Below are 23058 nucleotides of genomic sequence, written 5' to 3'. Positions count from 1 at the left end.
CATCTACTTATCCCTTCTTTCACTCCAGTCATCCAAGAAAATGGTTTAACTATCCTAACCTCTCCTCATTCATTTTGTTCATACTTTTAATTTTAAACATTTAATTTAAATTCAAGAATAAATATACCATTAATTTCTTAAGACATTTAAAATAAACATTGATGATCAAACTAAAAGACAGTTTAAAAGCATAATATAATAAAAAATTAAAGCCAATAAAATTTAATAAATTAGAAAAATATAAATAAGAAAAAAAAACACTAAAAGACCACCCACCATCGCCGATTAACGGTACCTGCCGCTTTTGACCGAGAAACCGATTCCGCGCTAAGAAGAACCCTACAACAATTGCTATTCAATCATCAACAACAATCTGAAATCAATCTCCAGAATTTTTTTTCATCTTTTCTAGTTGGATACATTTAGAGAGAGAGAGAGAGAGAGAGTAGATGCAGGGGAGAAGGGAGATAAGTAACGGCCTTAACGCTGGGGCCGGAGTGGTCGTTAAAGGCGGTGAAATGTCCATGTCATGGAATACTTTCAAGCTTCTAGCACTGTTTCGACCTAAGTTTTGTATCAACCTACTTCCTATCAAAACCCTAAAAGACCAGTTTGAAATTCGTCGTCATTAGGTTCTTTGTAACGTAGGACCATTGAGAGTAGATCTTTTAAACTTTGGGACCTTCAGTGGATAAACTCGGATTGGATTATTATTAGCCAGTAGTCTTTTGTTATGATTATTAAATCCAATAAGCCCAAATTAATTACAACAACAAAAGTTAAATTTTTGTATCCTATTCTCCTGCGAATCTTTGTGATATTTCAAATTTCAGAAATTTATGAAGAGGTGTGATAAATGGATGACAATGACAATCAACTCTACAAATGGTGTTTAACTCTCCTCTATATGTGCTAAGTGAAAACATTTCAATTTCATCATGTCTATCGAACAAGAAGAAATAATTCGCCCCAATGCTAATTATCCTCCTAATGTTTGGGGGGATCAGTTTCTCATCTATGACAAGGTACAAAATTATTACTAGAACTTAATAAAAACACTGTTTATGTTTATTTAATATAAATCTAAAATTGTAAATTAACAACGTTCGGATGTAGCAAACTGCAGAGCAAGTCGAAGTAGAACAAAGAGTGAAAGACTTGACGGAAGATGTGAGAGAAGATATCATGTCATTTTTGGATATTCAAACGGAACACACAAATTTGTTAAAACTAATTGATGAGATCCAACGTCTTGGTATAGCCTATCTTTTTGAAGAAGATATTGATCAAGCCTTGCAACATATTTGTGACGAATATGGTGATAACTGGAACGGCGGAAGCCCTTCTCTTTGGTTTCGAATACTACGACAACAAGGCTTCTATGTATCGTGTGGTTAGTAATTAAACATTGATTAGATAATGATAATCTTGAAAAAAAAAGAAGCTCATGATCCTTGATATGAACTGAAACAGACATTTTTAATGAATACAAAGACGAAAATGGGTGTTTTAAAGAATCATTAACCGATGACGTCCAAGGCTTGATTGAGTTATATGAAGCGGCATATTTGGGAGTGCACGGTGAAGTTGTATTAGAAAAGGATATTATTGAGACAGACTCTAAGTTGTCTACTCATATACAAGAGGCACTAAAGCAACCTATACGAAAAAGGTTGCCAAGACTAGAAGCTTTGCGTTACATTCCTTTCTATGAGCAACAAGATTTTCATAACAAGTCTTTACTTGAACTAGCCAAGTTAGCGTTCAACTTGCTTCAATCATTGCATAGGGAGGAGCTTAGCCAACTTTCCAGGTATAAACGTAGACTCGTATAACCCATCCTATCGATTATACTACTTTCATTCGTGTACAAGCATCACCATGTGAGCTAGTTTATTGTAGATGGTGGAAACATCTTGATGTCCCAAACAATATGCCTTATGCAAGAGACAGATTAGTTGAATGTTTCTTTTGGGCACTTGGTCTATACATTGAGTCAAAATACTCGCATGCTAGAATTTTCTTAGCAAAAGTAACCTCAATGGCGACGATTCTTGACGATACTTATGATATTTATGGTACTTACAAAGAACTTAAGATTTTTACTGAAGCAATTTAAAGGTACTCGTGTGCGCCGTATATACATGATGTATAAAAGCATTTAGCTCCGCTACTGAAACTAATCAAGGAAGTCACTTACCAGGTGGTCAATAAAATGCATAGACATGCTTCCGGAATACATGAAACAGATATACCAAGGACTTCTTGATGTTTACAAAGAAATGGAAAATATCATGGGTGGAGATGCATATCGTCTTAACTACGCCAAAGAATCTGTTAGTTTCGTTATCTTTCATTTTTGGATTATTAATTCGTACTAAATGAATTGAAACAGAGAACAAAATAATATAGTTAATAATAATTTATGTGTATTGAATTACTAAAAACATAAAAACATATCTGTATATAGAGAGATTACATGAAAATGACTACGACAAAGCAAAAAAAGAAATGAAACAAAGAACAAAACAATAAAGCTAATAATATTTCATGTACATTGAATAACTGAACAAATCTCTAATGTATATAGGGACATTAGTCAGATTACAATGAAAATGATAATGATCATGTTAGCCGACTAATGATATATAATGATAAACTAGAGATTTTAATAAGTATAATATTCAAAGTAGAGATAGAATAATGACTAACAAATAAATATAAAAATAAATGATAAATAGAATTTTAATAATTATAATTTATAATAGACAATATTTAAATGATAAATAAAATTTTAATAATTATAATTTATAATAGACAATAAACTCTGGATAACATGTTCTATTTTAGAACAAAAAAAACTTTTGGTGCATGTGACTAACTATATAGATGAATATAGATGACAGAGTTTGTTAGAAGCATTATGATGGAAGCAAAATGGGCTTACGAGGGGTATGTACCAACAATAGAGGAGCACATGTCGGTTTCAATAGTGACAAGCGGATGTTACATGCTTATAGCAACATGTTTTGTGGGCATGGGTGATATGGTGACAGATGAGATGCTTAAATGGGTTCTCACACATCCACGTCTTATCAAAGTTACAGGTGTAATTGGCAGACTCATGGACGATCTTAGCACCCGAAAGGTAGATTCGTTATTTGCATGCACTATACATTTTTTGGTGGTTGTTTAATGTCATTTCTTACAACACAAATACTAGTTGATTATTATGACTTCTTGCTCGTTTGAAACAGTCGTGGATTCATATATCTATCTTGCTCGATTTATAGATATTTTTTTTAATGTTCATGCATCTAGCTTGCTCATTTGAAATGCTAACTAGCAAGGGTGTCTTTAAGAGGGGAAACCCGATAACCCAAATAGGCCTGAAAATTGTAAAATAATTATATATTTGATATATACATATTTATTTTAAAAAAATTGTATTTTTTAATAAAAAAACAATACCAAGCCATTTTTAATAAAAGAAATCATAACTACTATTGTATTATATATATATATATATATATATATATATATATATATATATATATATATATATAAAGTTATTTAATTTATATTTTACTTGTAACCCAAATTTTACCCGCTTTTGACCAAAATGTTTTACTAATTTTCGAAGACGGCATTGCTAGCTAGCTATTTATGGCTTTACTATAAGTGCAGGAAGAAAAAGAAAGAAAGAATGTTGCATCTGCTATAGATTGTTACATGAAGCAATATGATGTCACAGAGGAGTATGCCCGCAACATATTTGAAAATCAAATTGAAGATGCATGGAAAGATTTCACCCAAGAGTCCTTCGCGTGTAATAATGTTCCAGTGCCTCTAAAAAATAGTGTCATCAACTTAGGACGAATCGGCGATGCTTTATATAAAAGTAAAGATATTTTTTCGGTTGTGGATGATGAACTCATAGGTCATATTGAATCTTTGCTTATCCATGTTATGAGCATATGACTTCAAGCGATCTGTTTATCTTCTTGATCGATAATGGTTTAGTTTCACCAATCTCAATAATAAATAACATTATATCAGTTGTTTGCTCCTTGATTATATGAAAGTTTTAATTAATTATTGCTAATTTATTATCAAAAACAAAAACATGCATGTGTTTTCATTTTTGAACTTGTACACTCAAAACTAAAACATGCTTCTTTCATGTTTTATATTAAAACATCCACCTTGTGGTTTTGATGCATATATTTTGGTTTTGACCCTAAGTTAGAAAAATTACACCTTTAATCAAATAGTGTGCACAGATGAAACCTCGATCATTGGTCATTACATCTAATAACAAAAAAAGGAAAATATCATACAAAACTAACTATTAAAAAGATGATCATAAAATATCAAGTATTTTGACCAGCGTTGCTGGGAGTTCGAGCCATCGTGACTCCAACACCACCAAGGGTTCTGAATCGGAGTGGGGCAACGATAGACGATCAGCTCAGTTTCATGATCATCATTGCCCTAACAACAACATCGACTAGAAATCAACAACCAAACAAACAACAAATACGGGCTAATAATGTTCAACGGATTTTATATATAGATATATCTAAAATGACGGCCACGACGACTCCCCCGCCACCAAGGGTCCGAATCAAAACCTGTAGTGATCTTAAGCCAAGAATTGTACATGTAGTGATCTTCATAGAAATTACAGAAAGCTTTGGCTTTATATGAAAACTCACCCAACACAGTTATCTATGGAGCATGTAAGTTGAAAGTAATTTTTGGTGTACGCCTAAAGAAGAAACCTGTAATTAATCCAACCCTATCCACATGTCTTAATATAAATAACAGTTAGCTTTTCCGACCGGCACTCCGGCTCAGTTAGCAGTCTAACAACGACATCCTATGAAGTTGGTCACATCCGTCCAGTACTCCGCTGTACCACCACACCGCCGCCACCAAAGGATCCGAATCGGAACCCGGAAAAGACTGATGGCGGGTCGGAAAATGGTAAAGAATCAGGTGATTTAGGGTTTATACCACAAAGACGAAGCCAGTCACAGTGACATAGACCATTGAACCACCACAGCACCGCCATCGCAACCACCACTCTGCCACTACCAGGAGTTCCGAATCGGAGCCCGGCAACGACAGACGATCGCCGTTTTATGGTTCGCAATGCAACCACCAGTCCACCGCCACCAACGGTTCCCAATGAGTACACAGCAACCGTGGAAGATATAGATGGTAGGACAGTGAGATAGTGGTCAGCTGAGATGAACGAGACAGTGGTGGGATATAAAGCCAGCCAGTGTTACATATACAAGTGGAACTTAACATGAGTCCAACACGTGTAACCAACAACCACCACACAACCACAAATTGATGAATAGTATAATAAGAGAGTAATACACATGTTTAATGTCTTATCGTACGATAGGTACGCGAGAACTTTAAGCGTCCGATCAAAATTTTCAAAACACGCGCCTGAATTCTTCTAAAGGGTAAGATCGTCAAAATAATCTTCCTAAACATCCCTAAAACCACTCCAAAAAATAACCGCACTAAATCTGGTGATGATTAAGTGTACGAAACAACTACCCTAAAAATCAACTGAACAACACTAGACGAATAACGAAGATGGAGAAATCGAAGAACCCTAAATCATCTGCAATGAGAAAAGAAAGAAGATCAAAAGAAAACCAAGATAGACATTAGAATACTATCAAAACAGGTGGTTTTCATAATTACTATAATCGTTTTAGGGTTTCATCAATGCACCATTGATTTTGTAAGCGTTTGACAAGCGTTTGTATTGCTTTGTACCGTTCTATATTTTTCTAAAGGGTAAGATCGTAATACACATGTTTAATGTCTTATCGTACGATAGGTACGCGAGAACTTCAAGCGTCCGATCAAAATTTTCAAAACACGCGCCTGAATTCTTCTAAAGGGTAAGATCGTCAAAATAATCTCCCTAAACATCCCTAAAGCCACTCCAAAAAGTAACCGCACTAAATCTGGTGATGATTAAGTGTACGAAACAACTACCCTAAAAATCAACTGAACAACACTAGACGAATAACGAAGATGGAGAAATCGAAGAACCCTAAATCATCTGCAATGAGAAAAGAAAGAAGATCAAAAGAAAACCAAGATAGACATCAGAATATTATCAAATCAGGTGGTTTTCATAATTACTATAATCGTTTTAGGGTTTCATCAATGCACCATTGATTTTGTAAGCGTTTGTATTGCTTTGTACCGTTCTATATTTTTCAAATGGAATTATGCTTTAATTTTGGGCTTATGCGTAGTACAAGGTTTTATGATTATGTGTTAATATGGATACAGTCTTAAGCGTTTACAAAGCGTTTTATTATAATTGTATCATCTGCTTGTATGCAATTAATTCTGGATATATATGTAAGCATTTTATAAGCGTTTGGGATGATTATAGAATCTTGATGTATGCAATTAATACTGGATATGTATGTAAGTGTATTATAAGCGTTTAGGATGATTATAGCACAACGATGTATGGAGTTGATTCTGGATATGTTCGTAAGCGTTTTATAAGTCTATGGGATGATTATATCATCTTGATGTATGCACTTAATCTTAATATAGTCTTAGGCATTTATTAAGCGTTCTATGTATGATTCTGTTAAAGCTAAGAAGGCAGGGGATTAAAAGAATGATGTTAAACGAAAGAGTGTTGATAAGAATACTAAACAAGTTGATGCTGGAGTGAAAAAGGTTAAAACAAAACAAGTTGAAGCAAACTCTGATTCAGACTTTGAAGCTCCAATCAACAAGTTGTTAACAAAGAAATGGAAAAATGTAGAAGACAGTACCTCTGACTCGGACTTTCAACAACCAAAGAAGTAAGTTGTTAAAGAAAATAAGCCAACTGATAGGATACAAAGGAAATATTTTATTGAATTTATAAACAAAAAGTTGCGAGTCAGATGTGCATCATTTAATATTGTTGATGCAGTGAGTGCAATGAACTCTGAACAAAAAGCTTGTTTGGAAGCAATGGGATTTGGGTCGATGTTAAGACTACAAGTAAACCAAACTCCATCAATGTTGGGACATTGGTTGCTGATGAACTATGATCAACGTTTTAATGAATTGAACATTGGCAGCCGTGTTATTAAGATAACACCAACAAAAGTTCATGAAGTGTTGGGGATACCAATGGGTAAAATACCAGATTTAGACAGGATTAGACCAAGATTGGGGGATGATGCAACTACAGATCTGTTCAAAAGTCATTTTCCGACTACAAGAATAAGTATAAAACATGTGAGAGAGAAGTTGACGGAATATCAAGGACTTGGTGACTTGTTTAAGATTAATTTCCTTGTGTTTTTCAACACATGTAGAGGATTTATAACAAAATCAACAACAATCAATCAACGATTCATCACTGCAATCGATAAACTCTCAGATATTCCAAATATGCACTGATGCAGCTATGTGATTGAAAACCTGAAGATGACAAAGGAAGACTGGAAGGATGTCAATGAACAATACAACGGTCCAATCACCTTACTTGTGTTGCTTTACACACATGAGTACCAGAAAAGATATGGTCCATTTGGGGCTCCGGTCACAACACCTGCACTCAAATACATAACAACAACAACTCTTGCAAAGATGGGGATATACTTATATAATAATGGACCTCCTTTAGAAGATGATATTGAAAATGAGGAATAAGCTGCTGCGTATGATAATGTTGGAACGGTTGGTGTGGCCGCTGATGTTGAAAATGAAAACAAAGGAATGGATGAGACTGCAACTAATGTTGCTGATGTTGGAACTGCTGCTGGTAAAGTTGATGTTGCAGCTGCTGGTAAAAATGCATCTACTGGAGAGAAGATAATTCCTGATGCTGCTGCTAATACAATTGATGTTAAAGTTGATGATGGTGCTGGTAAAGTTGATGTTGCAGCTGCTGGTGAGATTGCATCTACTGGTGAGAAGGTAATTTCTTAGGCTTCTGCTGATAAACCTAAAGATACAGTTGGTAAGGCAGTTGCTGGTGACAAAGCGATGCATCAGGCTGATGCAGATGGTGAGAACCAAAAACATGGTAAGAAAACTTGTTATTTTCATCTAAAACTCTCTCATATGTATTTCTTCTAATGATACATTTATAACAAACAATAATATATAATGAAAACATATGGGGAAATTGAAACAGAAACAGATAATGCCGAAGGAGAATTTGATGAGGATGATACAGATTCACATTTGAGTTTGCAAATGCCATTGGGAACATACACACAAGATCTAGTCGACTTTATATAACCCTACTTCAGTTGTCCCCAAAAGAAAAAAAGGAAGAGAAGGTGAGACATTTGATTTATTGAATATCTTAAATTAATTAATAACTATATTTTCATTTTACAGTCTTGGAATAAGGGAATGGATAAAAAGTTGAAGAAATTTGATAAACTTTGCTCAGAAATCAATGAATTGGTCCGTGAAGGAAATGGCATACATCTATCAAATTACAAGATCTTTTCTAAGTGTTGTGAATGGGAAGACAGATTCAATAATAATGTGGTTCCCAAAACACAAGAATCTGAGACTATGAAAACCAACTAACTCTTTAATTTAGGTGAGAAAGAATATCTAATTCTTTTTCAAGTTTCCAACATATGCACTTCTTAAAAAACATATATATATATATATATATATATATGTATATCTTTGAATATTCCCACTTCTTATACAGCTGCCGCAATTGATTCAGTTAATTCAGATGCTATCGTTGGTGATGAAGTGGTTGGTGAAGAAGGTATTGTACTATTATAGTTATAGTTACACTAGAAATGCCAACAAACACTCATATATAAATTCTTAAATCACATATGTGCCTGAAATTTATAACCTATCTGAAGAAAAGAAGGAATCCGGTGCAACTGTTGCTAATGCAGTTTTAGTGATGCAGTGGTTGGTGATGTAGTGGTTGGTGATGAAGTTGTCACTACAGGGGTTAAGGGGGCTCCAGAATGTATATAATTATAAAAACTTCTTTTATACATCTTAAATTCTCAACAAACGCTCATATTATTATTTAAAATTTTATATAACAGTAGTGGCTGTCGTTGAATTAAACAAAGAATCTGGTGCAACTAATGATAAAGAAATTATAGTAACAGAACTAGAAGGGAATAATAAACTTGATGCATTTGTTACTACAGTACTTGAGTGGGCCAAGGAAGGTATTAAATAGTTAAATTTCTCTTCATACAAATTGAACGCTCACTTTATTATGTTTATATTTTATATGAAAGATACACAAGTTGAATCAACAGTTGTTGCAAATGCTCCAGTATGTAGTGTAATTTCTAAAGAACCTGAAGGTTTCAATTTTTTTAACATCTGCATGTATAAAAAGCTTATTAAATGCTCATAATTATTTCTTTACAAAAATCTACAGCTAACTCACTTGGAGATGATATGGTGCATGTTCATACAAATGCTCAAGCGTCTGGTGCAGTTATTACTGAACAAAAAGGAGGTGAAATCAAAGATGATGTTGATCACATAAATACTGATGGAACTTTAGAAGATATCATAGGTATAACACACAAAAAAACAGTTTATAAAAAGAAATTTAGTAAACTGATACAATAACTTGTCCTTATTGTTTTTCAGTTAGTAGAGTTGAAGAGAAAAACCAAGAATTAAAAGTTGACACTGGTCTGTCTCCAAGTAAAAATTTTGTAACACCGACATCAGCTTCAAAAATGATACCCAAAATTACATCTCCGGTATCATTATTACAAGAACATAAAGACAAAGGTTTGATGAAAGAAGAAAGAAAGAGAAAGTTAGTTACTGCGTTGAAATCACCATATCTTTTAACAGAGGTTGACATGTTCACAAGTGTTATAGAGGATGAAAAATAATTTCAAAGTATATATTTTTTTTTGTCTTGAAGACATATGGGAAGAAAATTTCAAGTCTACTTACACATATTCATTTAAGATGATTTTTGAGAGTTTTTGACCTAGTTTGTATTAAACAACAAATGCAATGGATGCATTCTGTGAACTGATGAATTATGAGGAAAGAAAAAATCTGCAGAATCACCATTCAAGTTCTTCACTATAAGCACAGTGCTGGTATGATTTTAATCTACTTATTAACTTTAAACTCTTATAAAACGCTCTTTAAACGCTTGATCATCTACATTAAATTCTTATGCGGACAAGTGACCATTATGATGAGGCAGTTGGTCACACAAACGAACAAAGACTCGAAGTGTCTATGGACAACATTGAAAAACAGATGATGAGGTGTGATGTCAAGTCAATGAAGGAAATTTCTATATTCCTTGTGCCAATTCTACAAAAGAATCACTTATATGTGTTTGCTTTCAATCTTCAAACAGGAGTGATAGAGTTGCTTGACAACAGTGAAAATCAGGAAATACCATCAGATAAAAAGTTTAAAAGCCAGAAGACAAAGAAAAAGTAATCACAAGACTTTTTGAAGAAAGATACAAGAAGAATCCTCAAATCCTGGTAAACGCTCAAAAGGCTGCAATCACCCCATTGCTATTATAAATACAACTCCAATATCTATTATAAATTTGTGATATACTTAAATGCTTTCATTTTTTTTAGAGAAACGTCTTTTACATGTATCTTAAGAAAATCAATCGCCCCATTGCTGATCGAATCCAAAAGGCTGCAATCACTAGATTAAGGATGTAATGGAGAACAACCGAAAATGGAGTAGATTGTGGGGGATTTTTGATATGAGACACATGGAGACATATGATGGGAAGAAACCGTGGAGGTGCAGATTTTACTAGGAATGTCCTAAACAAGTAAATCAACTAAAAAAGTTGAGGGCAAAGTATTTGGGCAAAATCCTCCTGTCAGATCTAAACCAGAAAAGAGATAGTGTTATTGAGAAGGCGCAGGCATACTGAAAATAATAAAACTACTTTATCCGGGGCGGGGTTGATTGAAGAACTTCAAAGAAGACAACAACTAATTTGACTTCTTTCAAAACTTTGTTATGTATTTTAATACATGGCCTTATGTTAGCACTTTATTATCACAACAACAAAATTGGTGTCTTTAACAAAAACATTGGAATATTATTATTACCAAAAAACACACATCACTACATGAGAAATATTAAAAAATATATAACAAACGCTCATCAAACTCTCACCACATAAAACTACTCACCCCTAGTATAATAGTGAAATGAGAAATTCTGACTTCAATTCCATTGAGTAGTTTAGTTCAAGAATTGTCTTTCCTAATACTTTAAACTGTTCAAACTCATTCTTCCCTAAAGCAACCATAAACAAAACAGCAAGATCTCAGATAGTACTAGCAGGCATTCGGACAAGAACTTTCGCAATGACATCCCTGGAATACAAATTATTGCTAAGCATCACAAATTCATGTGTTAGACTTTCACGACAAACTTTGTCAGCTTCGATCTGGTCCTTAATCTGCTTCTTCAAAGCTTCCTTATAGGATGGTGAAGATGATGATGATTTGCCATCCATGATAACTGGAAAAACAAAATTTGAAAATGTGTGGATATAACAAAATTTGAAAATGTGTGGATATATAGAAAAACGTTCATGGACAAAATAGTAAAAACAAAATAAAAAGAAAAAAACCTTTAGGTTCACGGACCAAAACAGAATAAAAAGACAAAATGCTTGTATAACGCTCACACTATACATTCACGGGCAAACATTAAAAGGTGTGACAAATATAAGTATGAGACGCTTATATACGCTCACAACTGCAGTGTAAATTTTATCCATACCATAAAGTCTCACCACGCTTGTAATATGCTAAACAAACTGTAGCTGATTAAAAAGCAATTTTTTAATCTAGTTTTATTCAGAACTTAATTACATTTATTACTACTCACCTGCCAAAAATTGGGAAAAGATTTTTGTAATGATAGCCTACATCAAATCATTTAAATTGAATTACACTATGTCAACTACCAAAAAGTAAAAAATATATATACTACGCTTAAAAATGCTTAAGAATTCATAAATGACATTTATGTGTACTCAACTTACTTGGAAATAATATTTCTGTAATTATGATAGCCTACATCCAAATTAAATGACATTGAATAACACTATGTCAACTACCCATAATTAAACTTTATATCTATATATTTCACATCTGTCTTTGTTATTCAGATCACAAAAAATACTCAAAACACTTAAAAACACAAAAAAAATGTATTCATGTGATAAAACCGTTAAGAGCATAGTCAAAGCAAGATTGGGTCTTGAAAAGACGAAAGATGAGAAGTTTCTCAACGTCATTCAAGAATCATAAGACTATGTGCTTCGATAGGAATCCAAAACTCGTGATGCATATAACCAACTCCTACTACAACCAGACAGTGAGTTCAAAGCAAAAGTTGTTGAGTACCAGACCAAACAGACTTCATGCTATGACTCATTGTATGGTACCTTGGTTGACACGGTTTCTACGGTGTCAAACAACATGGAGTTCAAGGAAGTTGGACGTGAGATTATCAAGAACAAGGAGTGATGGGGTCTGATAATGTTAGTTTTTTTTGTCTTTTTTTGATTATCTGATTTTTTAGTCGTACTTTGCTATGGTCTGATGCTGTATTATCTTGTGTTTAATAGAATAAACGGTGGCTGAAATTACATGCATGTCTCAAACGCTTGTCATATGCTTATCTAAAAAAATTTATTATAAAACCCACATTCTTCAATACAATACAGTAAAACACCAAAAAACCAATGGTTATCTCTTTCAATCTAAAACGCTATATATACGCTTAATTATATCTAAACATTAATTCAAACTAAACGCTTAAACACGCTTCACTACGGATTCATTGTTGCTTTTGCTGCTGCAATGCTTTGCAAGTTCTATTATTATGGCCAGGTTGGTGGCAAATCTGAAAGTCCCTATAACTCTTCCCATATTTAACTCTTTTATGTGAGCCACGACCCTTGTTTCTAATTCTGGTAGGCACACGAACAGTAACTTCTGATGATTGTTCAAAACCTAAAACTGCAGCAAATCTATCCATTTTAGATTGTCGTACTCTTTCACACCGAGTTAAGTCTGCTTTTTCAATCATCAAATTCAACATCTCTCACTTTAATCAATTCATCGATATCTGCAACATAACTATTAATAAGGTATTCATCGGTATATTTTATTTCTCTTGAAATCTCGATCTTCCTGTTCTTATCATTACCAAACTCTGATATTGGAACTGTTATGATATTCATCGCAACCTCTTTTCTTCATCGATCATTTATATATCTTTTCGGGAATTTCTTGACTTTATACATATTCATGACGTATAAAATATGCCGTGTAAGGCCCCGTTACCGGTGCCTCACATTTGGACGTTGGATTTACTCATAAACGCAGTTCTAAATATCAGAGTTAATTAAAACATTCGCGGAATATAAAGATTTCATAAGCATTACATAACAGATTCATAACATGTCTTAAAACATTCACTTTGTCTTTCCAAATTAAACATAACATATAAAACATAACGGGTCTTCAGATGCCAGACTCTTATTCTTCTACCATGCGTCCCTGCTCAAGCTAGCTGCCGCATTCTACTCACCTGCGTGCATGCTAAAAGTCAGCTACGCTGAGTAAGTTCTAGTTAATCATATATTACACAATCTGTCACATACTTGCACACGTGCCCGAAGGAGTGTACATTAATCATACTTACTCTTCATATTTAACTATCCATCCTATTAAAGAGCCTTCCGCCCTATAACATCACATATTTATAAGGGTCTGGTCCCTAACATCACAGATATTATAAAGGGTCTGGTCCCCAACATCACAGATATTACTAGGGTATGGTCCCTACCATCACAGATATTATTAGGGTCTAGTCCCCTACCATCACAGATATTGTTAGGGTCTGGTCCCTACCATCACAGATATTGTTAGGCTCAATACATTTGTTGTTATGAGTGGAAAAGGGCCTCATTATCCGAGTACGTTGGTGCACAATCCCAACTGGAAAGGACCTTACTTGCGCTTATCTGAGTACGCTGGTGCACAATCCCTGTTGGAAAGGACATTACTTGCTCATTTACACTTGTTCATGAATTTGTATGATTTTTATGTACGTATAACAAAACTTGTGTGAACTCACCAACTATTCATTTAGTTGACTTTATTTTATATATATGTTACAGGTACAATTATTAGAGGATGAAACGGAGAAGACATTAGAACTTAGGTTAAATTAATGAATGGACAAGTTGATAATTGTTCTTGTATTTTCTTTGTATTTCTTGTTAAAAACTTGTGTACCTGATGTTTAAATTAATTAATGATAATATTGTCACTTAATAGTGTCACATGTGTTTTCGGCTATCTGTACGTTACACTCGGGCGTATTCTGCTTTAGCCGGGGTGCTACAATACAACACTAAGTCTTAAATTTATAAAACCAAACAATCCTAACTAAGCTTCACACAAACGACAAGTGTACCGGTCACGTAGTAGCACAATGTAATGGAAGTCTGGATGTCGAACACAAAGACACGTGAGGTGGCTCAAATACTAAACCCTAACCTAAGTCCTGCCTAAATAATATATTTATTTTATCTTATTTATTCAAAATTAACTTAATTACTTTAACTTAACTAACGATGAAACTTAACGGAACTCACGATAATAAGAAAACGAACCACCTAGGTAGGATGACTTAATGGCTATAAGATGACACAAGTGCTAACATGTGGTTGAAACAAGGGTTCTAAAGATGAGCTAACATAGGTGAAGTCAAGGCAACTGTGTCCCTACGATCAGTTTTACCAGAAAACCCTAACGACGTCTAGACAACTTTTAATTTGTGGTTGTTAATCTATGTACCCTAATACTCATCGAGCTATTACAAACCTAGGGGTACTTCAATACTAAGGACAAAACAACTCAACTTACAAACTTAACCTAGTCAACAGCTGGAAAAACGCACGTGGTCTCGCAACGAATAACCAAATCAACTAAACTAGAAAGATAAGCCGACACCTAAGGTTTTGGTCCAACTCAAAGGTGGTGAACTCACTGACTTGAATGACTCAGGAAACACAAACCCTAATGGTATGCCTACCACAATCAATCAACACACAAAGTATTAACCGAAACATGCAATTAACGCCTACACGAAACTAATTCATGCAATAATCAACCACACGGGGCACATACAACCTAAGATACATCTATGGAAACGGGTATACATGGAATAATATCACAAAATATAAACTTTACAATTGATAAACAGTCAACCACTTGTTAAGCACCCAAAACTAGTTAATATAAACCGTTAAACATCAAACCTAGGCGATTCAAACAAGTTTAGCCAATCATAATGAATTAACAACATATAAAATAGATATAAATGATAAAAATGCTCATTAGAATCTGATTCCAAAAGTTTTGAATGTTTATACTCAAAAACGAACTTAAAATCGTTAAAACAATCAAAACCGACAACCGAAGGATAAAAGATAGAACTGCAAGCTCCTCCTTCTTGGTTTCTCTCCTAAAAAGGTATGGTGGATGGAAAGATGATTAAAATTCGTTTATAGGGTTTATTTTCCTTAAATATATCTCTAAACTTGCTTAACAAGTCAAAACCCAAGCCCACAAACCCACTAAAGGACAAAACAGTCGGGCTGATTGATTTTGGGCAGCATCTTGGACTACGCGGGACCTTGCACCCCCACCTTGGTCGTGTGGCGCGGGCTAGGCCTTTTTTTGTTCGTTTCTTCGTTTTCCAGCTCGTTAAAACTCATATAAGCGTTCCGTTTTTATACAATCTTCATTAAGCTTCGTTTTTTCTTCTTAGCTCTCGTTTTCCATCCACTTCAACAATGGTACCTACATCAATCAACAATATGTAACTTTAAGCATGAAACAATGGATAATCGTTAAAAGTTAAACGTAAAACAAGTGCAACAATGGGGTAAAAAGGTATGCAATTTGAATCACATCAAGTATCCGCACACTTAAACATTTCTCATCCCTGGAAAAGTAAACTGCACAGGATCATAACTGATAGATAGTAGCAACTCAACTCTTGACTTTTTTTTTCAATATTCAAAAACATATCAAAACATTAACCGCGATTGCCAATGTGTTGGTCCACTTTAACATGGGTTGAACTTATTCATGGATTATTTTTATTTTCTTATGAACTAATTTTTATTTCCTTATTTAATTTTTCTCATTTATTATTTTGGAGAATAATTTTGATCCTTCAACTTTACTAAGTTGTCAAATTTGGATAAAAATTTTGGAGATGCTACAGCTTGATTGATACATGTATCCTGCGTAGAACCAAGGTTAGTGTCTAAGGATATATGACTATTAAGGCTACCTCTTTGTTAATTAAAGGATGGTATCCCAGAAGAGTATCCAAGATAGGATGCATCAACCATGCCAGTTGGACCACCGAAAGCAATGGTCTGCATAGGGATAAAGTCTTTCTCATGAACCTCCGACGTCCTTTGATGTTGAACTCCTGAGGATCCTTGACTTTGCATGAAGGATCCTTGAGGCTAATAGTTGGAGGATCCTTGATGAAACAATCCTAAGAATCCTGGTTGAAGAATGGATGATCATTGTTGAAAGATCGAGGATCCTTGAGTGTGTTGACCCATGGATCCTTGGTGGAAGATCGAGAATCCGTGAGCATGCTGAACCATGGATCTTGGTTGAAGGATAACGGATCCTGGTTGGACGAGCGATGATCCTTGTTGAAGGATGGAGGATCCTTGAGCATGTTGAGCCATGGATCCTGGAGTGGTAAAATCCAGCACCCTAGGCATCAAGGGAGTCTGATCCTCCGCTAGCCTCTTTGTTTTCTTGAGATCTTCAATTTCACGTAGGATCCTCTGGTTGGTTTTGTTTTGTTGCTCCATGTATGCCTTAACATGTGAAAACATAGCAGAAACACCATTGTTAGAAGTTACCACAGAAGTGGCAGCAGAGGACTTTGAGCCTTGGAAGACTGGAGTTTGCATCTTTCTCCCAGCAGCGTTGGTCCTCTGTATTCCCACGGGTGGAGGAGGCATCGGCAATGAAGCTTTTGATGAGCGAGAAAGTGACGAATGCATGGTAGTTGAATCAGAGGTTTGTTGAGAGGCCATTGGTAATGGTATATGTTGAAAGGGTTAAAATTGATGAGAATTCTTCTGGATTAAAACACCACTTGCCCCACGGTGGGCGCCAAATTGTTTTGGTAAAATATCGGTTTAAGGATAATGTAACCAAATCTGAATTTGTGAGGTAGAGTGCTTGTAAATAATGAATATGTAGCTAAAATAAGGATGAACACATAGATTTGTTATAAGGAAAACCCCTTTCTCGGATTATGATCGCCGGCAAAAGAACCCCGGGTGATGACAAATCGTCTATCACCACTATATTAATCAAAAAAGCTGTTACAATGTTGGAAATTATGATCAGTGAATACAATGAATCTTAGTGTATGTGAAGATAGCTAAAGTAATCTCTGCGTAATGTTTAACTAGTGTGATGTGTTCCTAAATTGATCATAACTCAATTAAATATACAAAATAGCAACTAAAACTCCTATTAATCCGCCACTCTTCCCATGGATACGTTGGACTCCTTTTGACCATGCGCCATTTCCCATGGACTGCGAACTAATATGTAGACTAGGTCTCTTAGCCGTTATACCTATTTAATATAACACCATATAAAGAAACAACCTTTAGTGAACAGTTAGTACTGAGGATCCTTAATCTTGATATAATCTGAAACATATATTAAGGATAATTGATCCAGAAGTCACATAAGGATAACATATCCTCAACACAAAATATATGTGCCCTAACAATATTATTATTGTTGCCTACGCGTTTTTGTTTTGAAAACGGCCGCGACTTTAAAAATAACTCTATTTTAATATAATAAATGCAAGCATAATTCATATAATCAATTGAAGTCTTGAAGCAATAACAAAAAGAGTTGGTCGTCATTGTTGTCTGGTTGAAGTCTGAGGCGAACTGGCGAAGAGTCGAAGACAATAGAAACAAAATATGATCGTTGTTTTTTTAATTTAATTTTTATTTAGGTATTATGTTTAATTAAGAATGTTAATAAGGAGTTTATTCATCCATTTTATAAATAGTTTGGGGTTTAGTGTTATAATTGGCTAATTTATAATGTTTGTTAATAATTTCATACTTTTTAAAGCTTTTTTATATATATAAAAAAATATTCATTGCTAAAAAAATTAGCTAAATTTTTCATAATCAATGTGTTTGAATGCTTTGTTAAAGATAATGGGTTCGCTCATAAAAAATAATAGGTTCAATCGTTAATTCGATAAAATAGGTTATATATAAATTCGAAAAAAACCGGGTTTGGCCGAATCCGATATGTACGTGTTCAACCCCCCCCCCCCCCTCCCCGTTGTGTATGTCCTGGAGGTTACTAATATACAATCCTTTTAGTTAATTAAATAAATGTATCCAATGGAAGAAAGTTTTATTTGAGTCTTTTTTTTAACAAACCCATAAACAATTCAAATCGATTCAGCCAAATTATTGTTTCTTGATTCCTCAATGAAAGACACATTCAAACCAATTGAATGAAGCAACAAGAAAAAGAATTAAATCAGTTTAAAAAAATCAGTTTAAAACAAAGAGAAACAATTAAATAGAAAAGTATAAATTAGTTGAATAAAACATCATCTTGTTGCGTGTTCAAACTTCAAGGTTTCCTTCCCTCTCACGCTTTCCAAAAAATGGGTTTGATAATTCCTTCCTTTTAAAATTAAAACTGTCGCAACAAGATTAATCAATTGTTGTTTATAAGATTAATCAATTAAACATTTAATTAAATAAAGGTAACTTATATTTAATCTTCATTCAAAAGATGTCATGTGTTGGTCGACTCATGAATTTATATACAAGACAACTGCCATAACCACGCTGTTACATATCTATACGGTATATAATATAGGAATGAGGGACCTCTTAAAATTTAAGAGGTACTACTCTTTTTGCATATAATACAAGTATCAATGCATATAATTTTAATAATTTAAGGGTAAAATAGTCTTTGCTTATTTTAAAATAATATACAATAATGGTCATTCAACTTCAATAAAGTTTTGTCAACATATTAAATGGTTACACATTTTCCCCTAATTATAAACCACCTACCCCACGGTTTTTTAACGGCCGTAACTTTATTACACGTTAATATTTTTTTTAAAACATTACACCATAAAAACAAGCATTTTGTTCTCTTTAATTTGAGTATAGTATTGCTATAGTTTATTAATTTAAAAAAAAATAACATGTTACGTGATCAGTTATTACCGACAACGAGTCGAGCATGTTCGGCTAATGGTGTTGGAACGGGTTTGGATTGGAACAGGTTAATACAAAAAGGGTTACTTTAGTTCATGTCGGGATGAGTTTAGATCGAAAGGGTTCATGTCAAATCGGGCTTCGGGTTAAAACATTTTCGGGTCGGAACATGTCCGTCAAAACAGACTGGGTTTTGAAATTACTGTACATTTCATCTTTGCTTCTTGGTTGTCGCCACCAGTTACGCGCGTTCAGGCATCAGTTACGTGGATGATTGTTTATACATATCGGGTTGCTCGCGTATAGGCATTATGTGGCGCGCTTATTGGCACTAGTTACACATTCAAAGCCACGTTAAATGCCTATCACCTTCGGGTTACGCACATACCGTTGCGAGGTTACAAACGTACTACCACCGGTTGCGTTTGCGCATACACCGCTGCATCGCGCGTGCAACTGGCTAGCATATTTTATAATCAGAAAAGTGATCCTTAATAGGATATTTCTTATTATTATATATATTATTTTTGAAAGAGCTCATTAGACACAGTTTTACTATTCGTTCAACTTTGTGCTTGAAGCTGTTGTATATGATGCAATTTTTGTTGTACATTTGGTATTGACTAAGAGTGCTCCACGTCGTGTACACGTGTGCTAATCTCTCTCATTGTCACTGATTCGTGTCATCACTTCCTTTTGTCAGTGTCTTCAACCTACTTTCTCGCTTCCATCCATCCACAGCTTCTTTCTTCCAAATAATCACATACACATCTTAACTAAATTAACTAAGAATCGTGTTTTTCATCTGACTTCGCCGACGGCCATGGCTAGGGTTTCGCTGCTTTCACCACTCATGGAGAATAGAGCCGATGAAAGTGACGGTGGTTATCGATGGCTTCTCATAGAACCCATGCCGTTTCGCGTGAGACTTCACTATCGGGTTCAGCCTTGATTGATAATAAAGTAAGCAACAATCAAGCCATCCAAAATCATGAATTTTGTGAAACGACTGTAATTTGTGGGTGTAAAAGCATTGTAGAATAATCGTTAAATTGATTTTAATTTTGGTTCTATGCTTCTCATATCAGTGACGGTCTGCTCAATTGGTATTCCGTCTGTTACGAATTGCAACTGATAGTAAGAATGTCATAAAGAAGAGATCTTGAACATGATCAACAAGAAGATTGTTACACAAAAGAAACTAGATCATTTGGTAAATTAAATTATTTGCACTAAAGTGTGGTAATTATGATTTTGTTTCAGGAATGAATTTTTCAACTGAAGATTGGAATTGAATCCGGCAAGAAGAATGTGGAATTGACATACAGGAGGCAAAATCTTTGGCTTCAATTGGTTACGCTAACTGCTACATTTCAGTTAAATTTTTGGCTTTTACTTTGTGTTTCAATTTTTTATCCAAATTTTGTTTAAAAAGTTTGAACGGAAGAACTACCTACACCATTTAGTTGATCATATCCGGCAAAAGTTGACAATTTGTTTGTATTGCAGATTCAGATGGATAATTCAGGATTTCAGATTAAGGGTAGTTTGGGAAATTTGAAATCAGATAATTGGATATTATTATTTGGTATCGAACTGCATGTTACAAAGACTTAATTAAGATTTGAGATTTGGGTAACAATTAAAGGTTTGCAATTCGTGGTGCAGGGGTACTTTTGGAAGTGGATTTAGGTACAATACTTTGATTACACAACTTCTAGCTAGGATAATGGCAAATGCACATGACTCTTTCCAGATTTTAATAACCCCGAAGGTGCCACTCCCAAGAATGAGAGTATGAGACCGTTAGGATGAAATGATGTATCAACTATCTATCAACCTTCAGATTTAAATAATAAAAATGAAGCTCACTAATTGGAACAGCAGGGTAAGTGTGATGTATTTTTATATGTAGGGATGTTTGATGCTTCTTTCATTAACTTTTTAGGTCTGTTAGTAAGTCCGATAGTATGACTTTTCAAAGCTCTAGCTTCTCGGCTACAAACTGTGCAGCATGCTAGACAACAATATTCTTTTGTATATTGTAAAATATTAGTTTAGTTTGGAACTTTGCTATTGCATTAAACAAAAGCTTGCTTGCAATTGCAATTGTATCATACATGTTACTTTTTTTTTGTCATTCTTCAAATGCTTATTTGTACTATGGAATCCTTGGTATGTTTGGGGTGCTTACAAATGTTTTGGAACTATGATGCTTATGTTTGCAATTTGTCCTCCATTTGTTTTTGTAGGTTCCCAGCCGGATCTACACGGAATATCTCGTTCTACGTAGGTGCGGAATCCCTACGTAAGACGATACGAGCGTAGAAGACGATACACGTTAACACGATCAAACACACGTTACAATAAACAAAGACACGTTGTATTGCAACTGGAAACACGTGATTCACTGATCACCGATTACACAAACTCGTAAACTCGTTAACTCTCGATTCTAAAACTTTTTCAATTTTCCCGTAACCTAAACACTTATAAAGCACGACAACTTCGCCTAACATGTTTAGGCGAAGTTGTCACTAACTTCGCTTGGTTCACAAGTTCGCCTATATCAGCGAACTTGTGAGCTAACTTCGCTTAATACAAAATACAAAACATACTAACTCGATTACAGACACTATATACTGAACTACTGACATCATGTACCAACAGATTCCCCCTTGGCAGTAGCTTCATATCTCTATCTTCAAGCACGTGTCTTGTAATCTAAACAATCTTGTATCTTTCATCTTTAAGCATGAACGCCTTCTCGTACACAAACAGAAACAACTCTTTGATATTTCTTCGCTTCTTCTTTCCAAGCATGAATATAAAATATCTTTTTCTTATTCAGCTCTTGCAGATCAGCTTGAGACAAGTTCACTAAATGCATAGGATCATATACTCTCATCAGCTCTTGTTCATCTTCATCCTCCATTACTGCTTCAGCTGTTTCACAATCAACATACCACCACTTCAGATCCTTGAGCACATCCTTGGGCATTTGTTTCATCGGCACTTCTTTTAAACACCGGATTGGCTTATTCTTCATGATCATCCAAGGCTTGCCATCTGCTCTCATTCCTCTATCTTTATCTTCAATAAGTTTTCCTTTCTGTGGTTTCAACAGCTCGAACTTTTTCTCCTATATACTTTCCTTCCATACTATCTTCCCAATGACCCTAGCCATGTTATCATCACTCCTGTTTATCAACCCCAATCTGGCTAAGTCCTTCAATTCACACTCAGGCAATGTATTCAACGATCTCAACAGCCTCTTGAAGTACTGAACCCCATCATACCTCTTAATCACAAAGAGCCTCAACTGCTCATCATATAACCAGCATATAATCCCCTTTCTCGATTCAGCATAACCCCTGATGTTGTAACTTTTCTTGAACATAGTAGGGACCGCCGGTTTCATAGTCTTTATAAACCACTGAGCGTAGCCTTCTTTCCATCTTGGCTGCTCTTCCCATTCCGTCTCATCGCTTCCCATATCTTGACCTATATCTGACTTATCAACTTCCGGAATCTCGTGCTCAACGTTTTCCTCTACAATCTCTCCCTCTTCAATCTCACTATCTATGATAATCTCAGCCCCAATCTTCTCAATCTCTTCAACCGGTAACACATCGTCATCACCTATAAATTCATCATCCATCTCCTCAACATCCACGACCACC

The 23058-nt window shown here is 34.7% G+C and overlaps 1 pseudogene; it reads left to right on the top strand.

Annotated features, from left to right (window-relative positions):
• Positions 1-938: 938 nt before the first annotated feature.
• LOC143551796 (beta-caryophyllene synthase-like) lies at positions 939-3981 on the top strand (annotated as a pseudogene).
• Positions 3982-23058: the final 19077 nt, after the last annotated feature.

The sequence above is a fragment of the Bidens hawaiensis genome, unplaced genomic scaffold (genome assembly GCF_021521415.1).
Source record: "Bidens hawaiensis isolate Kalapana, Puna unplaced genomic scaffold, B.hawaiensis_p1.1 tig00016566_1, whole genome shotgun sequence".
In the NCBI taxonomy this organism is placed as follows: Eukaryota; Viridiplantae; Streptophyta; class Magnoliopsida; order Asterales; family Asteraceae; genus Bidens; species Bidens hawaiensis.
The sequence above is the reverse complement of the archived record's forward strand: the minus strand, read 5'-3'. Positions and strand labels throughout refer to the sequence as shown.